Below are 26919 nucleotides of genomic sequence, written 5' to 3'. Positions count from 1 at the left end.
CTAGCAACAACTAGCGAAGAAGCAAGTTGGCTTAGTAGTTTGCTATCAGAGATTCTTGTTGCGAAATCGATAATTAAAGAACACAAAACGAACGTAGAGTAGGGAAGATCGACACATAGATATACGTGGTTCACTAACAGTGTGTTAGCTACGTCCACGGGCAGAGGGAGAACAATATTATTTCGAGAGAATGTTTTCAGAATTACATAAAAAAACAGCGCCTCTAGGTTAGAGAGTTTATATATCGCACTACTCTAAACCCTAGGGTCAAAATCGTAAATAACTGCAAATAAATAAATATGTTGAATACAAAATCTGAATAGGTTGACCCCCGTACTATTGTTCGAAGCGCCAGCAAACTGATTCAAGGCATTTCAACAATTCCCCTATGGAAAAAACCAGTACCGGTCATATTGATCTATTGCGATAGTACTATAGCAATCACAAAAGTTTAGAACCATTATTACAATGAAAAGAGACGACAAATACGTCGTAAACGTAGTACTATTAATGAGTTTTTCACTACTAGTGCAGTTAGAGTAGATCACATATGGATTGATGAAAACTTGACAGATCCTTTGGTGAAAGGACTAGCCAGAGAGAGTTTTGAAAACCTCAGAAAAGATGGGACTCATGCCTATAGAAAGATGAATCACGTGTGAGGAAAACCCAACTTGTATACTTGAGATTCCAAGAAACAAATTCAACGGGTAATAATTGATCAGAAATGATATAGAGTGAATCATGCTAAAACGAACACAAAGTTCTCTTCCTATGACCTAGAGTCTGAACAAGATATCCTAAAGCGTAAGAAAGGTTGAACTTTGTTCTTAATAAGATTTATACTTGATATCAAGTGGCGTACCTAGCTATATAAATACTCCTGATAGACTCACCTATGTGAATGTGGAAGTAAGGATCACTTCCTATCGAATTTTAGGCAAATTCTCTAAAGCGTTCGCTAAACCGAGATACACGTGCTAGGCTTTAAAGCACAAGTTATCGAACTACACCCTAATAATGTTGTGTATGAGATGTTGTTAGAGGTAGAGTTCAAAACCAAGAATTACTCTAGTATATTCTAAATCATCTTCACTATGTAAAAGTTCAATGTGTAAGACACCTTTACTTATGCACAATATTGTACAGACTAAAATTACTCGATGTAAAAAATGTTTTCTTGTATTTTGAAAAGTTTTTCAAATGGGCGATTTTTGGTGAAAAATTTTAATAAATGAAAGATAAGCTTTTTTTTAATCTGACGTTGCTTAGTTTATCACATGAAACCTCTCTTATAACCCCCATCTTGAGTTATGGGTTTGAGCTCCAAGGGGTACCCATGTTTTAGAGGGGTTAAGAGACATGCAAATGTGGGTATGGTAAACATCCCACACATGCGTGCTCCGTCACCATCGTCCGTCCCGTTGGTGGGGCATGGCGTGGTAAGGGGAGGCGCATAATGCATGTGTGTATGTGAAATTGTTTTTTTATTAAAAATAATAATAAAATTTTATTTATTATTATGATTATTATTATTATTTCTTTATTTTTTATTATTATTAAAAAATAAAGAGGAATTCTTCAGTCTTCAGTCTTCTCGCATGCGCTTCTTACGTGTGGCCCTTGCGCACGTTCCACAGTTACGCGTGTTCTTCTCCCCATTCGTTTTGCGCAACTGTTGGCCTTCAAGACCTATAATTTGTGTTGAGTTTCATCAGTCTCAACACAATTCATTTCTCTCCTTCTCTTTGTTATCGAGTGCCTCATATTCTCTCTGTTTTTGTGATTGTTTCCTATTTCCCGAGCAAATAGTTGAAAGGGCGTGAGTTTTTCGGATGTTTCAGTGCAGTTCCATTCAAGACAGTATATCTAGGTTGTTTCATATTGGGGACGTTGTGGCCGTTGTTGAACTGCTTGCACAAGGGGTAGAGCCGCAAAACGTCTTAAAGAGGGGGAGCTCCACGACTCAGCTTGTAACAATTTTTTATTTTTCAGGTTAATTTTTGATGTCGACATCCGATATTGTTCGATCACAGTTGTCTTCTGTCCACTGGAGGAGTCGTTCCAACACCTTTAAACCATAACAACAGGTGATCTTTGCTGATGGAACTTTCGTTGATGGAAGCATAAGTGAGCTTTCTTGCGATGGACCTCTAAGAGAGCATTTTCAATCTTTTGCCAAGTTTATGCTATTTCTGTGTAATTTAAACTCAATGCATGCAATGACTTCATTTTATTAATTTTTGTTAAATTACAAGTTTAGTCCCCAAACTTTTAAGTTTGTGTCTATTTGAACCTTTAATTTTAGGAAAATTTCTAATATGTTTAGACATTATTAAATTTCAGAGCCTATTAGACATAAAATTGAAAGTTCAAAAACCTATTAGATAGAAAATTGAAAGTTCAAGGACTTGTTTGAATCTATTTAAAGTATAAGACCATATGAAGCATAAACATAAAAGTTTAGAGACTAAACTTGTAACTTAACCTAATAGTTTTAAAAGTTTAAATTTTATTTTGTTCTAAACTTTCAAATTTGTTTCATTTTGGTCTATAAACTTTTAGAATATTTTGAAGTTTTAGTCAAGACTTTCTAATTGGTTTTATTTTGGTACTTGATTTTTCAAAATGTCTATTTTAGATTCTGAAATTTGTTTTATGTTCATTTTGGTACGTCACTTATAAGTTAATAATCATAGTGGGTAGGTTATATATTCAATGAAAATTGTATTTGGTAACAAAATATATTTATGTATTTGCAATCGTGGATTTAATTTTTAGACTTTGCACATATATTAAAAGTCGAATTCTTATCCCAACCATGGCTTGGTTTTTTTTCCTTTCTACCAATCTCTCTCCCACTAACTATTTCTTTCCTATATTTTCTTCATCACATCTTTTTTTTTTTTAGTTTTAGTTTTTCAATCTTCTTAAATTTATTCTCTCTATATCTAATTTATAGGTTTATTTATTTATTTATTTATTTATTTCTCTTTTTTCTTGTTTTGGGTTTTGTTAGATTTTGTTGTATTCTTAATATTTATTTTCATTTGGTTTTTTAATTAAGATAATCTCATTTTATTTTTATTTGATTTGTGAACATTTTTATTCTAATTTAGGTTATAAATTGATATACAAAATGTAAACAAGATTAGTTGAGAAAACACATCAACTAATAACCGCACCAATATTTCAAAAGCTAACTTTACTAAAAAGAGTTCAAATAATATATCAAGTGTATCAAATGTACATCATTAGTGTATCAAGGGATATCAAGTATACATAAGTAGTGGATCAAGTGTCATCAAATGTATCAAGTTGATCAAGTATATATCAAGTATATCAAATGTATCAGATATATAAATGTGTATCAAGCAAGGATGAAAAATATTGTTATTGATGTAGATATCTGTAACTCAAATTTACAAATATATTGATGGATATTCTGAGAAAAATCACGAATATCACGAAAAAATTACAAAATTATTGTGAACTTTTAAGAAAATGTGTATTTAAATAATAAAGTATGACTTTAAGCATATAAATCAATAATTATAAGCCTAATATGATTGCTAATGAAATAATAGATAATAGTGAAAATAAAAAAAATGATTATGGAATAATGTAGAGAGATAATAGTTTAGGAGTTTACAATTAAGTGAATTAGTGGTCTAGTTTACAATCAAGCATGATCTATTTAGTTCAAGAGCAAATCCATCTAGTTTATAATCAATATTTTCCATTAAAAAATGTGTATATTTTTTATAGCTTGTAGAAATTCAAGCTATTGTAGCCTTTTATTTAGAATCATGAGGGCTAATAAGCAGAATATGTGTCAATAACACCAAGAATTCATATGGAAAAGTGAGCTTGTGACAACCAGCACCAGAAATCCTCTTCAACCTCATATCATGCATTATTATGCATCAAAGCGTCTATTTTTGCAGTCATTGCAGGAATTGACCGCATGCGTCGACCTCAGACTACTGCAAGAATAATCGCATGCAAAGGTTCATAAAGACTAGTTCGCCACATGGAATGTTGCGTCTACAGTGATCATCATAATGGAAGATTGATTGCCAAGTGGGTGGAATGCATTGACACTTCAGGAGAAACAAGCTTGAATGCATACTTTTGGAGTATCAACAAGATAAGGTGATGCTGACATTTCCCATACCGCAACAAAGGTAGCAGTGAGTCAGAACGCAATCATCAATACTGTCGATGTTTGAACTCTATAAATAGCGCATTGGATCTTCATTTCAAACCATCCGAGTTTCTGCTCTAAGTCAAATTCTTGCGATCACAGATGAGATTATGAGCAAGATACTTTTTGAGGATTCTTCACCTCCACAGCCCTTTCCGAGTGATGATCGGAGTTTCATCAGAGATAGAGCTCGAGAGAGACTTCATCATCCATCCATGGCACCATCAACAGCCTTGATGCATTTAGGTTGAAAAGCAAAAGATTACTTACATCCAACCCTCCACCTCTCCTCTTATCTTTGTATTGTATTACATTTCGGCTTAAGACATTAATACATTTTGTAATCAATGCATCTCTTAGTTCCTTCAGCTCTATCTTCTTCATCTTCTTCCTCTTTATCATCGTTTACATTCATCACTTAGTTATCAAAGGCAGTCGTATACTCAGTCATGCAGCTTAGAGATAGGACACATATAGCAACCCATCGAGAGGTGTGCGTTGCGTGAGTATAGTGAGTTAATCCCATCCGCTTGGTGTGAGGATGTCGTAACGATTGTCTATGAGTTGATTAGTTGCAACCAACTGGCCGAGAGGGTAAGTAGTGGAACACACTAAAGCAAAGTAAGCATTGTTCCTAGAGATAGGAACAATCTTATATTCGATGCAACCATGCATTATAGAGATATAAGCATGTGGCTGCCATCGAGAGGTGTGCGATGCGATAGTGTGATGAGCTGGGATTACTCGAGTGACCAAACATAATGAAGTAACCTTATTATGTGTTAGTAGTTTCTGCATCTCTACCAATTCTCATAGTTAAACTTCCATTGCTCAATCTATTTAGTTAGGAGTAGGAGTAGCGCATAATACATTAACTTCTGTCTTTTTACTTTTTTCATCGCCTCAAACGCATTACTTCATAAACATTATTTAGTTACAAGTCCCTGTGTTCGACCTCGGATCATCCCGAGAAAGAAAGAAAGAAAACTTGTGATAGGAACGCAAGATCATTGCATGCGAGCTTAACGCATATTTCATATTTTTTAGTCCAACACATGACCGTCGATGCATGGAGATTAATGCATAACATAAGACAAACATATTTGTTCTCTCTCCTTTTTCAATCAACAAGTTTTTGGCGTCATTCTCGGGGACTTGGCAGCTAATAGTTTGTTAAGTTTTGTATTTTCGCAGGCACCCTTTTAGTCTTGGGCGTATTGTAGCTTGTGCGACCAAGTTGCAAACGATATATGAGTGAAGAAGATGCGCTGAAAGTCAATATTGACCTCGAGATAAAAAAGGCTATCTGTCGCACAAGCTGGAAGCAATCTTAGAAGCACGTCAACCAACATGCGGCCAACAAATGCTAGAAGCTCCGATGGTCAGGACAACGAGTTCCTTGATCTAAGCAGTCGAGTTTAATCTCCTGCATGGAAGACTCCTTGTGGTGGTTTCACTCCAATTTCTCCAAGGATGTCTTCTACTTTATCTTTACTTTGCTTTCCCAGTTAGCTTTAGTTTGTTTATTTAATTATCTCTATTTTGGATCTCCACTTCAAACCATCCGAACTTCTGCCCTAAAGCAGATTCTTGTGATCACAAATGAGAGCATGAGCAAGATTTTTTTTTAGGATTATTCACCTCTATAACCCATTCCGAGTGACAACTAGAGTTACGCTAGAGATAGAGCTCGAGAGAGACTTTTCCACCATCCATCCATGGCACCACCAGCAGCCTTGACACATTTCAGTTAAGTTAGTGGTCTAGTTTACAATCAAGCATGATCTATTTAGTTCAAGAGCAAAATCCATCTAGTTTATAATCAATATTTTCCATTAAAAAATGTTTATATTTTCAATATATTATAAGAAGTAAAATCATTTAAAACAAAAAAAAGTTGGAAAAAAATATAGAGATAGAAAAGAACAAGTGGTATAAAAAGAATTGAGATTATGAACTAAATTTTTTTTTTTAAAAAAAAAGAACAACCAAATATAAATTATATTATATATAAAATAGGAGTATGTAGTGAGAGAATTATAAATAAAAACATATAAAAGGTGAAATGATGATTGCAAATGTGAGAGAAAAATACACTATAAATTATATAAAAAAAGGAATATAATATAATAAACAATAAAAAGAACTAGAATATGAAAAAGGGAAAATAAACAAGTAAAAGAAGAGCGAACAATGAAACATGAATTGGGGAAAAAAATATTGCCTTGGGTAAGAATTGAAGTGTACCATCATGTTAAGGCATACTCCCTAACAAATGATCCCTAATTCATCTTGCTGTTGAAGATGAATGTGAGAGCATCATGCTTGAAATGTATGGACGGTTATCCGAATGTCTCACGCAATGACTCCATAATCTCCCGTGCATTGACCACGATCTCATGCTTTTTAGCCAAGATTTCAGTTAAGTTTGTCAAAATATAGACTAGAACCTTATCATTGGCCTTGGTCCACCTGTCATGGGCATCACAAATATTTCGTGATGCAGTGAGTCTAGAGGCTGGAGGACATTCCTCTGTTAGAACAAATTTGAGGTCGTCGATGACCAAGATGGTGTTAATCGTATTTTTCCATGTGGTGTAATTCTCACCGTTTAATTTATCAGCATCAAATAATGAGATTACAACGCTAGTCATTATTTCTAAATTTGCTAAAACAAATACAAATTATTTATATTTGATATAATTGCATAATTAAATTAAAGAGATCAAGTTTTAGACAAAATAATGAATACTAATGACATTTTATTTTGCAAAATACTTCAATGATTTAGAATAAATGTCACCTCAGGGTGTACAGTTGCTCTTTTACTAAATTGAGAAAATCTCACCCAAGAATTATGCTAGAATAACTCTTATTCCTATAATGCTTAGTTATCATTGATTTGGTCAAGAAATCATTAACTTCTGTAATGTTTTCTTGTAAGTGTAACCCTTTATTTTCAATGCTATAGTCCCGTCCCAATAAGCTTGCCTTAGGGAAGGACAATATTGGTCCAATTAACTATAGTGATCTTATCCATTTCTAAAGTTCACTCTGTCTCTTTCCATGCAAATACCTTCCTAAGGGGACATTTCTAGGGTGCCACGAGACTGAGCATGGAAGATTATCATAAACTAATTAAGGGGACCGTAGGATGTGTTAACACACGTCATGCTCCCACGTACTATAAACCCTTTCACCATTCATCTTGATATTGACCCATGAAAATACCTTCATAAGGGAGGATGCACCACGAGGCCGAGTATAGATCTCAGGTGTGAACTTTTAGGGAGAACGTGAGTGGAAAAGTGACATGTCATATACATCTTTTTTCTCCTACTAAAGCGTTTTAAAACTTTGGGGTTATTAACTTAGATAAATCCAGCTAATTAATTTAGTTAAGTCATTGTTAATTTGCTCAATATAACATTTATATTGAATATTTTAACAATATATGATTTTATTTATTAAACACTTTAATAAATCTAATCATTTATTGCATGCTTATAAAATATTTGTCTAAATTCACCTTATAGATCAGTTCCTAAGTAGGGGTATTCTGTTTCTATCAGTTTCAATACCCCAGTCTTAGATAGAACCTTCCTTAGACAAAGGTCCCTTAAAGATAATTATTTTAATCTTTTATTATTTCTCTTAATTCTATTAAAAGAAAAATAAAAGCTTAATCTATTTCTAATCATATCATAAACAATTTAATATAATTCTAGGTGAATTAATTTTAAACCATTTAAAATTAATTAAGACATATGTTGGCATGCAACTCTTGATTATAGATTTTAATTTCTATCTCATTAACTATATAAATTTTACAAATTATTGAATTAATAAAACTATAACATCTACTGATGACAATAATTTAATATAATAATTATATTGACTAAGTAATGTCATGTTGCATGCATTTTTAATTTCATTAACAAACATTATATAACAATTATATTAAGTTATTAATTAAACATGCTTTTAATTATACATTAAGAAAATAATATAACATTTATATTATGAACATACATACTATATTACATACAACATGCATGTGCATACTTTAGGAATAACCTAAACTTTAATATAATATTTATATTTAAATATGATGCATGATTATGCTTAACCTATGGCGGTGTTTTAAATCTATATGGCATACAATATGTAATATAAAAATAATATAATTTAAACATCAATCACATGCATATTAGACTATATTATAAGCATTAATAGATCGATATTAGGCATCTTAAACAAATAATTAAATTAATATAATCGAGTTATATTGATTTAATAATAAGATAATATAAATGACATAAAATTAAAAGAATAAATAGTTGTTGGACTCGAACACTACATCAAAATGTGTTGAACCGATCTAAATAAGGTTGAACCGGACAGAACCAAGCTGAACCAATCGAACCATAAGTCTCCTGCGCGAACCAGCTTGAACCGTGCATTGCACAACTGAGATGAACAGCTTTGCAACACTTCAGTCTTCACCAAGAACAGCAATCAAGAGAACATAGAGAAATGCAATTGAGAATGATAGATTAAGAGAGATGGCAAAATTCTCTTTCTATGTTTTTTAATGCAGAAACTAATGAAATACACAAGAATGCAACGGAAGAAAACAGAATCAAAGCACTCTAATTACATTTAATTTGAGTTATAAAGCATGAAAAACACAATTTCAGAAATGGATTTCAAGATAAATACCTTTTGATGAATTCTTCAAATTCCAAGTTGTTCTTCATTCCAATTCAGCTCCAAATCAACTATGGACCCCGAAGAGATCTTCTCTACTATTTTCAGTCTTGAATTTGAGTGGTAGAACTTAGATTTGAGTGAATTGGGTAACTGATTTTGTGGGTTTGAAGAGAAAGAAGAAGTTGAACCGTAAACCTTTTTCCAGCCTTTAGTCTCAGTCCATCCCTCTCCTCTTAGTAAATTAAAGGTGTTTTGTACTTCAGCAGCATGCAAGCAACATCAACAATGCATTTGGCCAGCAGCTGCTATCTCAATTTAGTGGGATTGTCATCAAACATGAAGACTACACCTCATGCTAGAAAGAAAATGGGATAAAGCCACTTTCTCTAATTTTCCACTTTTAATTTCAAAATTTCAATTTATTTTAATTAATTCTGAATTAACTAAAACCTGATTTAATCAATTCATAATTTGATTAAATCAAAATATAATTTCTTAAATTGAATAAAAATTGGAATTAATTTGATTTTATAATTAATTAAACATATTTAATTAATTTAATATCAAATATTAAATTAATCATACCTCTAATTTTAAATATGAATCCTATTCATGTAATTAATATTTAAATCAACATTTAAATATTATACACTCACCAATTTCGTTTAATTTCAACAAATTAAACGTTAATTATATCGAATATAATCATGCAAACCCTAATTTAAATTTGAACTAATTCAACTCAAAACCCTAATTTCAAATTGATATTATTCCAAATTCACTCAATTTAATAATTCAAAGTATTCATGTTTTACGAACAAGTAGAGGGACCTTATGAACCTACAGATCATGAGCTCCAACGATTAAGATTAATTGGCTAAACTCTTTAGACCGAATTAATCAGTATTCGTTAACTATCAAGTCACACCACTATAGCTCAATAGTTGCACTCTCCTCACTGTAGATATATTTGTATCTACATGATTTAACCATAACTAGTAAGTTGATCCTTCACAGGTTGTTTGAATACCGACTGGGTCAATGTGTTGTTTTACCTTCGATATTATGTCTTGTTCCTTATGTTCCAACTGATCCTCTAATGAACAATTGGTTTATGATCAAATCACTAAACCAGATCCCTCTCGAGCTAGTGAAAGGGTGGGGCCCCTTGTTCAAGACCTAGATTCAGTACTTAAGAGAACGACCTTTCTCCTATCTTTAAATCAGGTAGGCATAAACTCTGTCTTGCACTCTATGTCCTCAACTATCTATCTGGTCTTACCCCTGAAATGGAAGACTTATTGAGCCGACATTGTTGAGCCAACCCTTACCCATGAAAATCTAAGGATAATCCTGAATAAACAGGAGTTTATAGTTAGCTCAAGATTAAGGTCGAGTTACCTAGGTCATCTAAGCGAACTAGTTAGTCTTAAACAGTAAACAGCGTTATAAAGAATGAGTGACTTATTTCTTGGTCTGATCTGATGCAAACCCATTGCTTAGGATGCCCCCACTCCTCATGTAAATATATGAACGAATCTGAATCACTTCGTTTGTAGTATCTTTACAACAACTTGTAATAGCTATAGGGTAGGGCGCATCCAATGGTGTTACCAGAATAAGGTACCCAATCTTAATCATGTACTATAGACCGTTTTAGCTATTTACTCGAACTTGATCCATCTTTATGTCTCTACATAAAGTTCAAGTATTCATATAATAGCCATGTATCTTAGTTTATTGGATTTCGACTCTATGAAAGAGATTCAATACCTTTATTGAAGATGAAGAAATATTGAATAACATCTTTTATTGATAATAGAATATGTTTAACTTTTACAAACTGTGAGTTTTAGGACATTAGACCCAACAGAAACTAACATGAGGGGAAAGTAATCTGCTCATCTCACTCTCCACTCCCCTGCATAACTATAAGGGATTTATTATAAATTAATTAATTTATTTATTTAATAGAAAATTTTCACGGATGGAAAAATATCAAACTATTTACAAAAATAGCAAAAAAATACTGATAGACACTGATAGATATCTATCAGCGTCTATCACGTAGCATCAATGACTTCTCATGGCTCAAGAGGTGTTCACTCATAGGAATACTACGATGTATTGTTCATTAGAGGAATCAATGGAACTTAAGAAGTTAGATGTAACTACAGGGGCAAAATGGTAAATTGGCCCAGCTGTACTTATGAGCATCTATGAAGGGTTATCGTACTGTTGACCGGTTATATCCGATGGACACAGAAATATATCTATGGTGAGAAGAGTTCAGTTGTCGATCTTTAGTAGAGTGTCCGGCAGTTAACGGATGGTGGATCTCGTGGCTAAAGAATTTAGTCAGCTATTCACGTATTGTTGGATTTTCAAGCTATAGGTCCATAAGGTCCCCTTGGTAGCTCAATGGAGTCAAATTGAGAATCAGTTTTTGGGTCAGTTTGAAGTGTTCAAATTGACAAAGGGGAGTTTGATTATATATGATATGATTAAACTGGTTCATTTATATATGATATAGTTGAGATGATGTATAAGATATATTAATTGGAGGAATTGATGTAAATATGATTTATATCAAGTAAAGGAGAAAAGAATTATGGTTTCAATGTTGCATATGATGTGATATTAAAATTATAGGGTATAAATATAATATGATAAGTTAGTTATTATATTTATTTATAATTAAAACAATTATTATTATATTTATTTATAATTAAACATAATCCATCTGTATGTTTCTACATACATGTTTAAACTACAGAAGATAACTTTGGATGTTAGTTTATTAGTTTGTGGGTTAATGCTACTAAATGTCGAATAAAACATCTCATGTTTTATTAAATAAATAAAATTGTTTGTACATTACAATTACAAAATACAGAACCCATGAGATTTAAGGCATCAACTCCAACAATAATTACACCTAGCCAGCCTTCACTTGATGGTTGAAACAACCCCCAACAAAGTATGATAGACAGCTTACTTCACTTCCGAAAGGTAAACTTGCTTTCCTGCCTATGCTGTACTTTTTATTTACCCTTCTAAACATATGATCTTCGTAGGGATATGTAAGCTTAATATTGGCTACTTAGAGAATGGTTCATGAGCTCAACCATCTTCATGCAAATATTGTGCCACTGAAGGACTATAAGCAACTGCAAAGCCGTTGTTCCAAGTCTGATGAATCACTTCTTCGCGTGAAAGAACGAGTTTGATCCCTTCAAGCTAAACTAGATGAGATGCAGAGCAACCTGGCCATAGCTCAATCCAAAGCGGAGAAGCTTGAGAAAAAACTAACTATTGTTAAGTCTAAGCTAGTTGATCATGTCTTCCTCTCCTCCAAACACAAGGAGACCTCAAAGTACTTTGACTTGGAAGACCAAGCCATAGAGGCTGGCGTTTCTTGGTTAGCCCGAACAACTAATGATCTATCGAGACTTAGATTTCAACTTTCTGAATGTCGAATACCAAGAGCTCTACAATGCTTCTAAGGACTGTAATCATCCTAGTATGAACGTTGACTTACGCGGCGATATCGACATGGAGAACATTTTCAATGATGTTCCTAATGACTCCACCTCTGAATCATGATTCCCATTACTCTTTTTTCTTTTTTTGTCTTTTCGCATTTGTTACTTCTACATTCCTTTGGAATTATTTTGTACTTTTGTCTTGGATGACAATGAATTGTATTTTTTTAAGTATATTTATTTATCATTCTACCTACTTGCCCTTATACTCAAACAAATTTGACTAAAAAATGGCAAATAAAGATAAATTGATATTGAGAATTTCATAGGAAAGAGTCAAAACAATTGTAGAAAAACAAAATGGATAAATAATCAAAGAAAATATTTTACTGGCAATAATACTTAGGATGCTCCATATTCCATCAACGAGGCAAGCTTTTTTCATTCAGGTCACCTAAGCTATAGGTTCCAGGTCGAATAACCTTTGTCACTTGATAAGGGCTCTCCCAATTTGGTCTTAAGGCTCCGTTGCCTGGATCCTTAGCATTAGGCATGACTCACTTAAGAACAAAGTCATCTACTCTAAATCTTTGTTTATACACACGTGAGTTATAATATCGAGCTACCCGATTTTTATGCTCCGCAACCTAAAGATGTGCAGTCTCACGGTGTTCTTATAAGAGATCTAGATTTAACTGGAGTTCCTCATCATTCTTAGTTAGATTAAACTACTCAACTCTAAGTGATGGAATTTTAATCTCTACCGGCACTATAGCTTCTACCCCAAACGCAAGAGAAAAGGGAGTTTCATGAGTAGAAGTTTGTGATGTCGTCTAGTAGGCCCACAACACATTTGGCAGCTCTTCAAGCCATAACCCTTTTAATCCTTCCAGCTTAGCTTTGAAATTTCACTTGATGATTTTATTGATACCCTTTACCTGTCCATTAGCTTGCGGATGGGCTGGAGATGAAAAGTAATATTTGATACTAAGATCAGCACAAAATTGACAAAATGTTGTATTATCAAATAGACGACCATTTTTTTAAACGGTACATGTGGTATACCGAATCGACATACGATATTCTTCTAGATGAAGTTGGTTATTTTTTGTTCAATAATTGTCACTAGAGCTTCAGCCTCTGCACATTTAGTGAAATAATTAACGGCAACAATAGCAAACTTGGTCTGGCCTTTGCGGGGAGGAAGTGGTCCAATCAGGTCGACTCCCCACTACGCAAACGACCAAGGGCTCATAATATTCGTATTAGGCTCGGGAGGTTGCCTAGGTACAATTTTTAAGCTCTGACATCGGTACAGGACGTGGTGAATCGATGCACATCTCAAGTTAGGGTGGGCCAATAATAAACTTACCAAATTATTTTCTTTGCGAGGGATCGAGCTCCAAAGTGATTGCCACATACTCCCTTGTGAATTTCCCACATGATGTAATCTGCCTTGCTCTATACCACACTTTAGAAAAGGGAGAGGATAACCTCTCTTGTATAGCCTGCCATTACTTATTACATAATGGCCAGCCTTGCATCTTAGCCGTCGAGCTTCAACTTTGTCATTTGGTAATACCCCTCTTCAAGATACTTAACCAAGAGGGTCATCTAATTGTGATCCTCGACCTAGGCTTGGTCCTCTATCTCCATGGCTTCCTTTCTCAATATGTTGGGTGCATTTTGAACCTCTATAGGTACCATTCTACTAAGCTCAGCGTCATAAGCCACCGCCAACCTGGCTAAAGAGTCAGCGTTGGCATTCTGAGATTGTGGTATTTGGCTTATCACAAATTTCTTAAATGAGCTCAGCATCTTTCTCACCTCCACCAAATAAACAACCATTCTGTGCTCATTGGTTTGGTACATCTCAACCACTTGATTGACTTTTAGTTGAGAATCATTGAAAATAATTAGATTGGTAACACTAACTCAAATAGCTAGTTACATTCCCACCAAAAGTGATTTATATTCTGCTTCATTGTTGGAGGGTCGAAACATGAACCTCAAAGCATACTCAAGTCGTCCTTCTTCTGGTGACAACAACAACAAACACGCTCCGCAACCTTTTCTATTGGATGACCTGTCTACATAGAGTTTCTATGGAGGTTCATCGTAGCTCTTGGCATCATGTGATGTTTCCATCATGCACACTTCCATATTGTCACCAAATGAGGCATAAAGAGTGAACTCAGGGACGAAATCAGTTGTTTCCCTTTCATTGTAGCTCGATGACAAAACTGGATGTCGAATACACCCAGCTCAACCACCCATTTCATCCATTTGCCTGACGCCTTTAGCTTTTGCAGCACCTGTCACAACGGAAAATTGGTCAAAATTGTTTCTGCCCCTACCATTGATTTGTTGGTGTAATACTGGTGACTGTCATCTTTCATCCTCCTTGATTAAGACTAAATTAACTACAGAATCAGACACATCAAGATACAGAAAAAGTTCTCCGTTGGGCACGGGCTTGGAAAGGAGTAGGACTTGTTGGGGTTGATGCCCTAAATCTCGTGGGTCATGTAGTTTATAATTGTAATGTACAAACAGTTCATTTATTTAATAAAATATGAATGTTTTATTCGACATCTAGTAGCATTAACCTACAAACCAATAAACTAACAATCAAGGTTATCTTCTGTAGCTTAAACATGTATGTAGAGACATGCAGGTGATCATGTTTAAGTGATAACCTAAATGGTCTATAGTAGATGGATAAGATACCTTATCCTGGTGACACTACGAATACAACCCGCTTTGTAGATGTTACAATTGTTGTAAAGTGTTACAAATGATCTAAACCTGATCATTCATGTGGAGATATGTGAGCAGGAGTATTCAATACAAAGAAGTTTGTATAAGACCGGACCACGAAATGACTAGTCTCATTATATAATGTCGTTCTTATTTGAGACATACATTTCACTTGGATGACCATAGTGTTAGGGTTGATACCCTAAATCTCGTAGGGTCCTATAGTTTGTAAATATTGTTAAACAAACTCATTATGTATTTAATAAAATATATTTGATATTTTATTCATTTTCTATAAAATATTTGATATTTTAGTTGTGTTAACCACAAACCAATAAACTAACATCCAAGGTTATCTTTGTAACTTAAACATGTATGTGGAGACATACAGATGAATCATGTTTAAGTGATAATTGTCACTATGTATGGGAGGAAATAAATATTTGAATTATATATGATATAATTAAGTTGTTTCAATTATATGTGATATAATTGTCATAATGTATAGGAGGAAATAAATATGTGAATGAGATTCAAATATATTTTCTATGAATGGGATTCATAGTTGTTAAATTTAATATAAATATGATTTATATTAAATGTCATATTATAGAGAGAGAAAAATTATAGTTTATATTGTATGTGATACAATATTAAAACTATATGTTATATATTATATTTGATATAACATATAATTTAATATATATATATATACATAATATGATAAGTTAATTATCATATCTATATTTATATTATTATTATTATTTTAATAATAAGGAAGGGAGTTACAACTCCCTTCCCCATCTTTTCTCTCCACCCACATTAGTGTGTGGTGGTTATTTTATGGAAAGTTAAATAAAAAAAAATATTTTCTTCTTCTGGCTATTGTTGGTTGAATGATTGAGTGAAAAATAAAAATACAGAAGAGTTTTATACTTTATCTTGAGTTTATTGAGAGTTCTCAATCTTCCTCCTCGACATTAAGTTTTTCCTCTTAACCAAAATAGTCAGAGACCACCACTCCTGGGTTCTCACCTTGAAATACCAAGGTATCCATTGTGGTAGTGTTCGGTTTTGGTTCAAGGTTTATCTTGAAGAAGGTCTTCAAGAAGTTTGTGATCTGTTCCGGGGAAAACATAAAGAAAAAGGTCTTTAAAGGTGAGGTTTCTTGAAACCCTTTTCTTTTAAAGCATGTTGTAATTTAGCTGTACATGCTTATCTCTTTGTTTGTTTACTGTAAACTTTATATTTAATGAATTATGGAATTTGGTCGATTCGCTTCTGCTCAAAGTTCTCCTATTACAGTTCTTTCACATAGGTGACATGACCTGAATCCTGAGGTGAGTTGTGAACTTCTGCTTATGAAGACGGTTCTTTGATTTGTATGAGTGAGAATGGCCAGATCGCCGACTCAATAGGCCTACCATTTTGGGGGTTTGTCTTATTGGGGAGCTGGAAACACAGCTACACAAGATAAAGTTCACTTCTTCCCCAATATCTGGGTAAGTAGATAAATTGCTCCCTTAAGAGCTAATTACGGGGCTTGAACAATGTGGTGTCACACTCTCTCTTGGCCCGAGAAGGCTTTGATCATAATTGGACTATGAGTTATTGTTCATTAGAGGGATCAATGGTACTTAAGGAGTTAAATATAATTATAAAGGAAAACAGTAATTTTTGCCCAACTATACTGACGAGCAATTTGTGAAGGGCCATCGCACTATTGATGGGTTATATCTAATGGACACGAAAATATATTTGTAGTGCGAAGAGTGCAACTATCGATCTTTAGTAGAATGATCGACAGTTAATGAATGTTGAATAATTTAATTAAATAATTTTAATTAATTATTCAAGTACCATTAGAGCTTCAATCTATAAGTTCATAAGGTTCTCTTTATAGCTCAACAAGGATTTAATAAGGATCAATTTTGGATTAATTTGAAATGTTCAAATTAATTGAGAGAATTAATTATATGTTTTATCCAATATAACATATAATCTATAGTTTATATTATATCAAATACAATAGAATCTACAGTTTTTATTTCTCTCATTAATACATAGTGTTTAATATAAATCTCATTTATACTAAATTTAATTACATGAAACCAATTCACATAGTTAATATTTGAATCATATTCAAATATTTATTTTCTTTCAAATAAACTTTATATTAGAATGTATCAAATACATTATAATAATTATATATAATAATTAAGTTAAATTAATTATACCACATATAATGAATTCTTGCCTGTCACACAGTTGACCTGAGTTTGATCCCTGACAACAGCGTCATTTTGACAGAATCCATTTTGGTATCGTTTAATTCCTGGAAAGGACTACTAATCAAAAGAAAAGTTGTTACCGAACTACTCCTATCACTACTAAAACATAGCAACAATCGTAAATCCGAGTCGATCTGCAAGGAAGCGCGATTTGTTTCGTCAAGCCAATTTTCTAGCTAGAGTGGTAAATAGGGGGTATTGGTGTGGAAGAGATAAATGCGTGAAATTGAAATAAAAAGGGTAAATATAATCTAGGATAAGGTTCTGTCTAATTTCTAGAGTAAGAGGGAGTTTCTTATGCAATTTCTATCATGGAAAATCAATAATTAAAACAAATATTCAATTCTATGTATGCATGACTACTAAATTGATTCGACTTCATTAATCTCTACAAAGGCCAACAATCAATTAAACAAAAATCAATCAAGTATCCTAATTATTAATTAAGGTCGGAAAGACCATACCCTAATTAAACTATATGCTCTTAGTTCTACGGGTTCTTAACGATCATATAGAATTAAAAATCATATGCAATAAGAATGAAGATTCAATCGCGTCGATTAAATGTCAAAAAAATCCATATTCAATTAATCAAATTATTCTTCGAATCTAAATTAAACATACATTACCAAGATTCAATGTTAGCCTATAAATCTAAGCATTCACATCTAATCTTTTGATACCGGGGTAAATTCAAGCATAGACGAACACAAGGAAATGCGCAAGCTCGAAATTAACTAGTGGAGACATGCAATTATGATATGGTCATCAGTCCAACACACAAATGCAAATCCAATTACACCAAGATTCAAAGAAAACATATAATTGAAGAACAACAAATTTAATCACGAAATTCTCAAGAAATTAGACATAGGGCTCTTACTCAAAGAAATTAGATAGAAATTTCCTCTTATTTCATAGACAAATCTGAGATAAACATCTGATCTATTGATTACAACCAAAAATAAAAAGAAAAACTAACCTAAGGATACTAAAATTTGAAGGGAAAAGAAGCAGAATGAAGATCAATCTAGGCCTCCATCAATTCAACCCCAAATTCAGCATCCTTTGACCTAAAGGCGAAAAGACATATTTATAGTATAAATCACAACATTGCAACGCTAGGGACAACGTTGCAATGCTGCCCTATGTTTGGGCCAAAGAAAACGTGCGCGAGGACGGCTTAGGAAGAGTTACTCCAAGAAGAGCATTGCAATGTTGTTCACAGCGTTGAAACGCTATCCTGCACACAACCATTCTTTCTTCTGGTGTCAGGCAAGCATTGAGCCAAGGCAAGGGGTGAGTGTTGTGATGATGAAGCAAGGGCATTTTGATCTTTTTGCTCCTTTGAAACCCAGATGCTTAAATTGACTCCAATTTGCTTCAAATTAACCCCTTCAGCTCCAAATACTCGGTTCTACCTTTTGATTGCTTGGTACCTACAAAATAGAACAATAAACACATAAAATCCAATAACAAGTATGAATTAAGCTATATTAGCTCTTTTTGAGAGCTATCAAACACCCCCAACTTAATTACTCCTCGTCCCGAGCAAGGTAAAAACACACAATCATACAATCATGCATCACATGCTTGCTCTAGTTGCAAAGTTGCTACTCCAGTCTCACTAGTCAATTAGAATAAAGATTGCAATCAAGAACAAAATTCAATTACAATCAATCAATGAAGCACAATTTCAAGAATGATTCTTAATCTATTCATACATGAGTGAGCCTAGAGTCTCGCTAGTTAAGCTTGCACAGCCCAGAAAAGTTTTATAAGGTCCTCATCCCCTTTTTCTGCTACTCGGCTCGGTTATCAACCTCAGACATATCCAACTTGCAAAAAATAAGGTAACACTAAAATAAGGGTACCTAAACACACACACACACACATAATATCAAGGGCATTTATTTTACTAGAGAGCTAGCTTTCACACCCCACTGTCAGGAACCTAACCACTCTTTTCCCCACGAGGTTCTAACTAGACATGGTGGAGGTAGCTCTTTTCACCTCTATCCATGCACGCATATACACTATTTTTTTTACAGGCAAGCTAGTTATTGCCAATTTTTATTTTACTGTTTTTTTTATCTTTCTTTCAGAATTGTAACTAATTTGCTTTTCTTTCGTTTTCTTTCTTTTTATACACAATAGAGCCTATTTTATCCACTTTGTCTAATTTTGTTCTAAAACAAGTAAGGTTACTCCTAAGTCAAAGTTGGACCTTTCGAGGTGACAACAGAAATACAAACCAGATAACCCAATTCTAAGCATGCAAGACTTCAACTTCACAAAACAATGACTTAAACATGCATGAGAGGCCAACATTTTTTTTAAAAAAAATGGGCTAAAAATCATGATCATGCTTTCTTAATATTATTTCATGTAAATTCTATTATTGGAAGAGTACACCATAAACCATCATAATAACAATAGAGCAACAGAGCAAATAAAACAACCAAAGCACACAAAGCATAGTTCGAGCACAACACTCAAGGACCCCAAGCTAAGATAAGACTACCCAACAGGTACCCCACCCCCAACTTTAAAATGATACATTGTCCCCAATGTATCTCAAGTAAAGCTCAAAAATAAAAAAGAACAAGGGAACAGAAAACCTCCCCTTAAAATATTATTAAGCACAAGATGGTGGTAGTAGTAGGGCTCGCCTATCAGAAAGATGTTCTTTTCTTCTGGGTCATCCCTAGAAAAGAAAAACAAAAAGAAAAGAAAAGGAAAACAAAAGAAAAAGAAACCTATAAAAAAAAAAGTTAGCAAAAACTAAAGGAAAGAAGAACTACAAACTAAAAAAATAACAAAAAAGAAAAAGGAAAATAAGGAATGGAAAAAAAAATACTACCGAACGCATGAGAAGGAAGGCTAGCCTCAGTCGGAGTCCGATTCCCTCTGAAGGTCACTTAGGAAACCAATGCTAGCATAGTAAAGATGGTTCTGCTCATAGATGTAGTTTATTGTCATTTCCATATGTCTTGCCCGACGAGCAGTCTCCCCTTTCACCCTCAGGGACTCAGTAACCACCCTAAGGGCTTCAGTGGACATCCTCAAAGCCTGCTCCCCAAAAGACTCCTCTGCTACTAACACATCATACTGATCTTGAGGATCAGCAAAGGGAAGCTCCTCTACTGCGGGAATATCCTCGTCATCTTCATCTCCTCATCCTTTTTATCTACTCCGTGCCCATAGAAGGCGGGTACTGATGACTTAAATATGGGTGCCCGATGCCCCATCCTCTCCTCATCATCAGGAATCTCCACCTCAAAACTGTGGCACAGCTCGATAATAAAGCTCAGGTGCCTTAAGCTACCAGAGGTGAAGCAATGCTCACATCGATGGATCAAGGCTCTAATGACCCATCTCGCATTTATGGAAATATCCTAAACTAAATAGTATAGGAGCTCTGCACAGTCTTTGTTGACATCAATGAGGCGTAGCACTGGCATCAATCTAGAACATACAAATGCATGTCAGATTTTGCAAGAGACAGACATATTCGTCCCCCTAAACTTGACTGCGACACCTCTTGACCTAGCCACTCCACTCAAAGTCCACACAGAGTCTCAATAACCTCCTACTCGAGGAATTGTTGAGAGCAAAATCTACTATACTCATCGTTGAAGTTTATCAACCCAAAGGCTTCATTGATGTGAATGGATGAAAAAGGAACCCTAATGCCTCTAACTAACAAGAAATCTCTATTCTCATCAATGTTAGCAAAAAAACTCCCTAACTATGGGTACAACCTGTTGGGATTGGTGTCTTAATTCTTCTAGGAAGCACGATTTGTTTCATTAAGCCAATTTTCTAACTAGACGGTAAATTGGGGGCGTCTGGTGTGGAAGAGATTAATGCATGAAATTGAAATAAAAGGGTAAATGTAATCTAGAATAAGGGCCTTTCTAATTTTAGAGCAAGAAAAAGTTCCCTATGCAATTTCTATCATGGAAAATTAATAATTAAACAAACATTTTGTTCTATGCATGCACGACTACTAAATCGATTTGATTTAACTAATCTCTACAAAGGTCGACCATCAATTAAATCAAAATCAATCAAACGTCCTAAATATTAATTAAGGTCGAAAATACCATACCCTAATTAAACCATATGCTCTTAGTTCTACTGGGTTATCAGCGATCAAATAGAATTAAAAATCATATGCATTAAGAATGAGGATTCAATCGTGTTGATTAAATGTCAGAAAAATTCATATTCAATTAACCAAATTATTCTTCGAATCTAAATCAAACCTGCATTACCAAGATTCAAGTCAGCCTATAAATCTAAGCATTCACATCTAATCTTTTTCTTTGAGGTAAATTCAAGCATAGACAAACACAAGGAAATGCGCGAGCTCAAAATTAACTAGTGGAGACATTCAATTATGATACGGTCGTCAGTCCAGCACACAAATGTAAATCCAATTACACCAAGATTCAAAGAAAACGTAGAATTGAAGAAGTTCAAATTTAATCACAAAATTCTCAAGAAATTAGATATAATGCTCTTTCTCAAGGAAATTAGATAGAAAATTTCTCTTAATTCATAGACAAATTCGAGATAAACATCTGATCCATTGATTATAACCTAAAATAAAAAGAAAAACTAACCTAAAGATACTAAAATTTGAAGGGAAAAGAAGAAGAATGAAGATCAAACTCAGCTTCCATCAATTCAAACCCAAAAGTTCACATCCTTTGACCTAAAGGAAAAAAAAGACATATTTATAGTATAAATCCCAGCATTGCAACGCTAGGGCAGCATTGTTTGGGCCAAAGAAGATGGACGCGTAGATGGCATAGGAATGTTACTTCAATCGGAGCTTTGCAACGTTGATGGCAGTGCTGCAACGTTATCCTACACACCAACATTCTATCTTCTGGCGTTAGACAAGCGTTGGACTAAGGCAAGGGGTAAGCATTACGACACTGAAGCAGGGGAATTTTGGTTTTCTTGCTTCTTTGAAGCCTGGATGCTTAAATCGACTCCAATTTGCTTCAAAATAAACCCATTCAGCTCCAAATATTCAGTTTTACCTCTTGATTTCTCAGTACCTACAAAATAGGGCAATAAACACATAAAATTCAATAACAAGCCCGAAATAAGCTATGAATATTACCTCTTTTTTAGAGCTATCAATGGTCCATCACAAATTGTTTGTAAGTACAGTTAGGCCAAAATTACCTTTTTCCCTTATAGTTATATCTAACTCCTTAAGTACCATCAATCCCTCTAATAAACAATAAGTCATTGTCCAACTATAACCAAAACCCCTCTCAGGCCAGGAGAGGGTGTGGCACTACATTGTTCAAGCCCTAGAATCAGGCCTTAAGGAAGAAATTTATCTACTTACCTCGACAATGGGGAAGGAATGAATTCTGTCTTGTGTAACTATGTTTCCAGCTCCTCGATCAGATGAATCCTCAAAATGGTAGACTTATTGAGTCGATGATCTGGCGACTTTCACCCATACAAATTAAAGGATCGCCTTCATAAGCAGGAGTTCACAACTCACTCAAGATTTAGGTCATGTCACCTATGGACATCCTGGTGAAATGTAAGTCTCTATTATGAACAGAATTATATAATGAGACTAGTCATTTCGTGGTCCGGTCTTATACAAACTCCTTTGTATAGAATACCTCTTCTCACATGTCTCTACATGAATGATCAGGATCATATCATTTGTAGCACTTTACAACAATTGTAACATCTATAAAGCAGGTTGTATTCGTAGTATCACCAGAATAAGGTATCCAGTCTTATCCATCTACTACAGATCATTTAGGTTATCACTTAAACATGATCCACATGTATGTCTCTACATACATGTTTAAGCTACAGATGATAACCTTAAATGTTAGTTTATTGGTTTGTGGGTTTAATGCTACTAAATGTCAAATAAAACATCTCATATATTTTTTTAAATAAATAAAATGTTTGTACAGTATAATTACAAACTACAGGATCCTACGAGATTTAGGGCATCAACCCAAACAGGCATGACCTTTCCTTTTCCAGGCCCTTTCTGAACTTTCCTTTAATCTTTATCCAACTGAGCCATCGTTGCTGGAGTCGTTACATATCTCAACCATCAATGTGCTCGACCTTTGGATAAACCATTTGAAGGTCTTTAAAATCGAAGTGGAAACGTGAAATTTTATCGTGTATCTCAATTTATTTTACAGAATAGTACCGAATTAGAGATGACAAAAAGTTATGATAAACATTCATATAAACCACATGGTATTTACACAGTATATAGAAAGAATCGAAGGGGAAATTATTACTTACCTTTGAAGATCAAGTTTTTCACGTCTTTCCTCCAATGTACTGCTCGCACAACAATGACCCAAACTTTTCTCTTGAAGCCACGAACTATTCAACTTGACACCACTATTGTGTTACCTCGGTATTCTCGGAAGGAGAGAATCGACAAGAGTATGTGAGCTTTGCTTTAATTCTAGAAAATAGGAAGAGTTCTTTTGTTCAAGAAAGGAAAATTCACAAAGAATTCACTGAAAGCGTGAGATTGAGATGTTGTGTAGAAGGAGATGAATTTCTAATCTTCTTATCCTGAAACCAACTCTTACGTTGATTATGTGAAAGAATGGGTCGAGGGAGTTACAATAAATCCCTCCCCATTATTTAATTTAAATTCAAAAATAATTTAATTAAATATAAATATATATATATATATATATACTACTTTAATATATATACATATATAACAAATCTTATGTTATATTAAATATAGTACATAACCTATAGTTTATATTATATCACATATAATATAACCTATAGATTATTATATAACCTATAGTTTTTATATGAATCATATTCATATAATTAAGATTTGAATCATATTCAAATATTTATTTCCTCACAAATAAAACTTTATATTATAATATATCATATACATTATATTAATTATATCTCATATAATTACTTCCCTTTATTAATTTGAACAATTCAAATTAATCCAAAATTAACTCAATTCTCATTAATCTCAATTGAACTATCGAGGGGACTTTATGAACCTATAGATTGAAGTTCAAATGATACTTGATTAATTAATTAAATTCTTTAACTAACGTAACCAACTTTCATTAACTGTTGGTCACTCCACTAAATATCAACAACTGCACTCTTTGTACTATAGATATATTTTTGTGTCCATTGGATATAACCAATCAACAGTGAGTTGACCCTTCACAATTGCTCATAGTACAGTTAGGCCAAAATTATCGTCTTGCCTCTGTAGTTGCATCTAACTTCTTAAGTATCATTGATCCCTCTAATAAACAACAAGTCATAGTCCAACTATGACCAAACCCCTCTCGAGCCAGGAGATGGTGTGGCACCAAATTGTTCAAACCCCCGAATCAGCCACCTAACTTCTGAATTACCCTAACACCAGGGAATAAGTGAATTTCTTGTTGTGAAGCTGCGTTCCCAGCTCCCCAATCAAACGAATCCCTAAAATTGTAGGCATATTAAGTCGACAATACAAGCCACTTTCACCTATGTAGATCAAAGGACTACCTTCATATGTAGGAGTTCACAATTCACTCAAGATTCAGATCAAGTCACCTATGGTCATCATGGTGAAATGTAAGTCTTTTCTATCAATAGTGTTATATAGAGAATATTCATTTCATGGTCTGGATTTATACAAACTATTTATATAGAACACCTCCGTTCCACATGTCTTTACATGAATGATCAGGATCAGATCATTTTATAGCACTTTACAACAATTGTAACAACAACAAAACGGGTCGTATTCGTAGTGTCATCAGGATAAGGTACCTAGCCTTATCTATCTACTATAGACCATTTAGGTTGTCACTTAAACATGATCCATCTGTATGTCGCCACATGCATTTTAAGTTACAGAAGATAACCTTGAATCTTAGTTTATTGGTTTTGTAGGTTAATGCTACTAAATGTCAAATAAAATACCTCTTATTTTATTCGATAAGTAAATTGTTTGTACAGTACAATTACAAACTATAAACCCACGAGATTTAGGGCATCAACCCCAATACCTTTAACGTCCAATTAACAATGAATTAATGAGCCACTAAGTTTACTATTTAATTAACTCCTTTTATTATACTTATTGTTTAATTAATTGCACGGTTATGTATAACTCCTAACTCGAGCTCCTATCTTGGTAGGAGCTCCTCTCTTAGCTCGACCTCCTTTCTTAGTTGGGTTAAGGTCACTAGTGTTGGGGTTGATGCCCTAAATTCTCGTGTCCTGTAGTCTGTAAACAGTTTATACGAACATTTGTGCTGTTAATATATGATATTTACTTCACATCTTGTATTTTGCTCAGTTGCTTGTTTTATTTGCTTTACCACAAACCAAAAAACATAAAATCCCTAGTTATCTGTATGTGACTCAAGCATGTATATGGTGACATACAAGTGAATCATGTCTTGAGTGATAACCAAAATGGTCTATAGTATATGGATATAGGAGGGAAACCTTATCCTAGTAATACTATGGACGCGACCCGCTTTGTGAAATGGTCACAAATGTTGTGACTTGTCACAGATGGTCTGATCCTGATCATTCGTGTTGGGGAAATGCGAGCGGGGGCATCCTATACAAAGAGTTTGTATAAGACCTAATCACGAAGTGTTAACATCTCGTTATATAACACCGTTCATGACAGAGACTTCATTTCACTAGGATGACCATAGATAACATGACCTCAATCCTGAGTGAGTTGGGAACTCTTGCCATTGAGGGCGGTTCTTTGATTTGTATGGGTGCGAGTGACCAGGTCGTCAATTTAAACCTACCATTTTGAGGATTCATCTGATTTGGGAGCTAGGAACTCAGCTACACAAAATGGAATCCACTCCTTCCCCGAGGCAGGGGTAAAATAGCTCCCTTAAGGGCTGATTCCGAGGCTTGAACGATGTGGCGCCACACACCTTCTCTTGGCCCGAGAGGTGTTCACACATAGTTGAACTATGTTGTATTGTTCATTAGAGGAATCAGTGGTACTTAAGGAGTGAGATGTAACTACAGGGACAAAATGGTAATTTGGCTCAGTTGTACTTACGAGCATCTATGAAGGGTCATCCTACTCATGATTGGTTATATCTAATGGACACAGAAATATATCTGTGGTAAGAAGAGCTCAGATATTGGTCTTTAGTAGAATGTCTGACAGTTAACGGATGGTGGATCTCATGGCTAAAGGGTTTTGTCAGCTATTCACGGACCGTTGGAGCTTCAAGCCACAGGTCCATTAGATCCCCTAGGTAGCTTGGATAAAGTTGAGAACCAGTATTTGGGTTAATTTGAAATGTTCAAATTGACAAGAGGAAGTTCGATTAGATATGATATAATTGGACTGGTTAATTATATATGATATAATTGGCTAAATGTATGAGATACATTATATGAAGAGAAAATGAGA

Source organism: Benincasa hispida, chromosome 5, assembly GCF_027475165.1.
Source record: "Benincasa hispida cultivar pf3 chromosome 5, pf3_genome.v1.1, whole genome shotgun sequence".
NCBI classification, from domain to species: domain Eukaryota; kingdom Viridiplantae; phylum Streptophyta; class Magnoliopsida; order Cucurbitales; family Cucurbitaceae; genus Benincasa; species Benincasa hispida.
Note: the sequence above shows the minus strand (reverse complement) of the source record.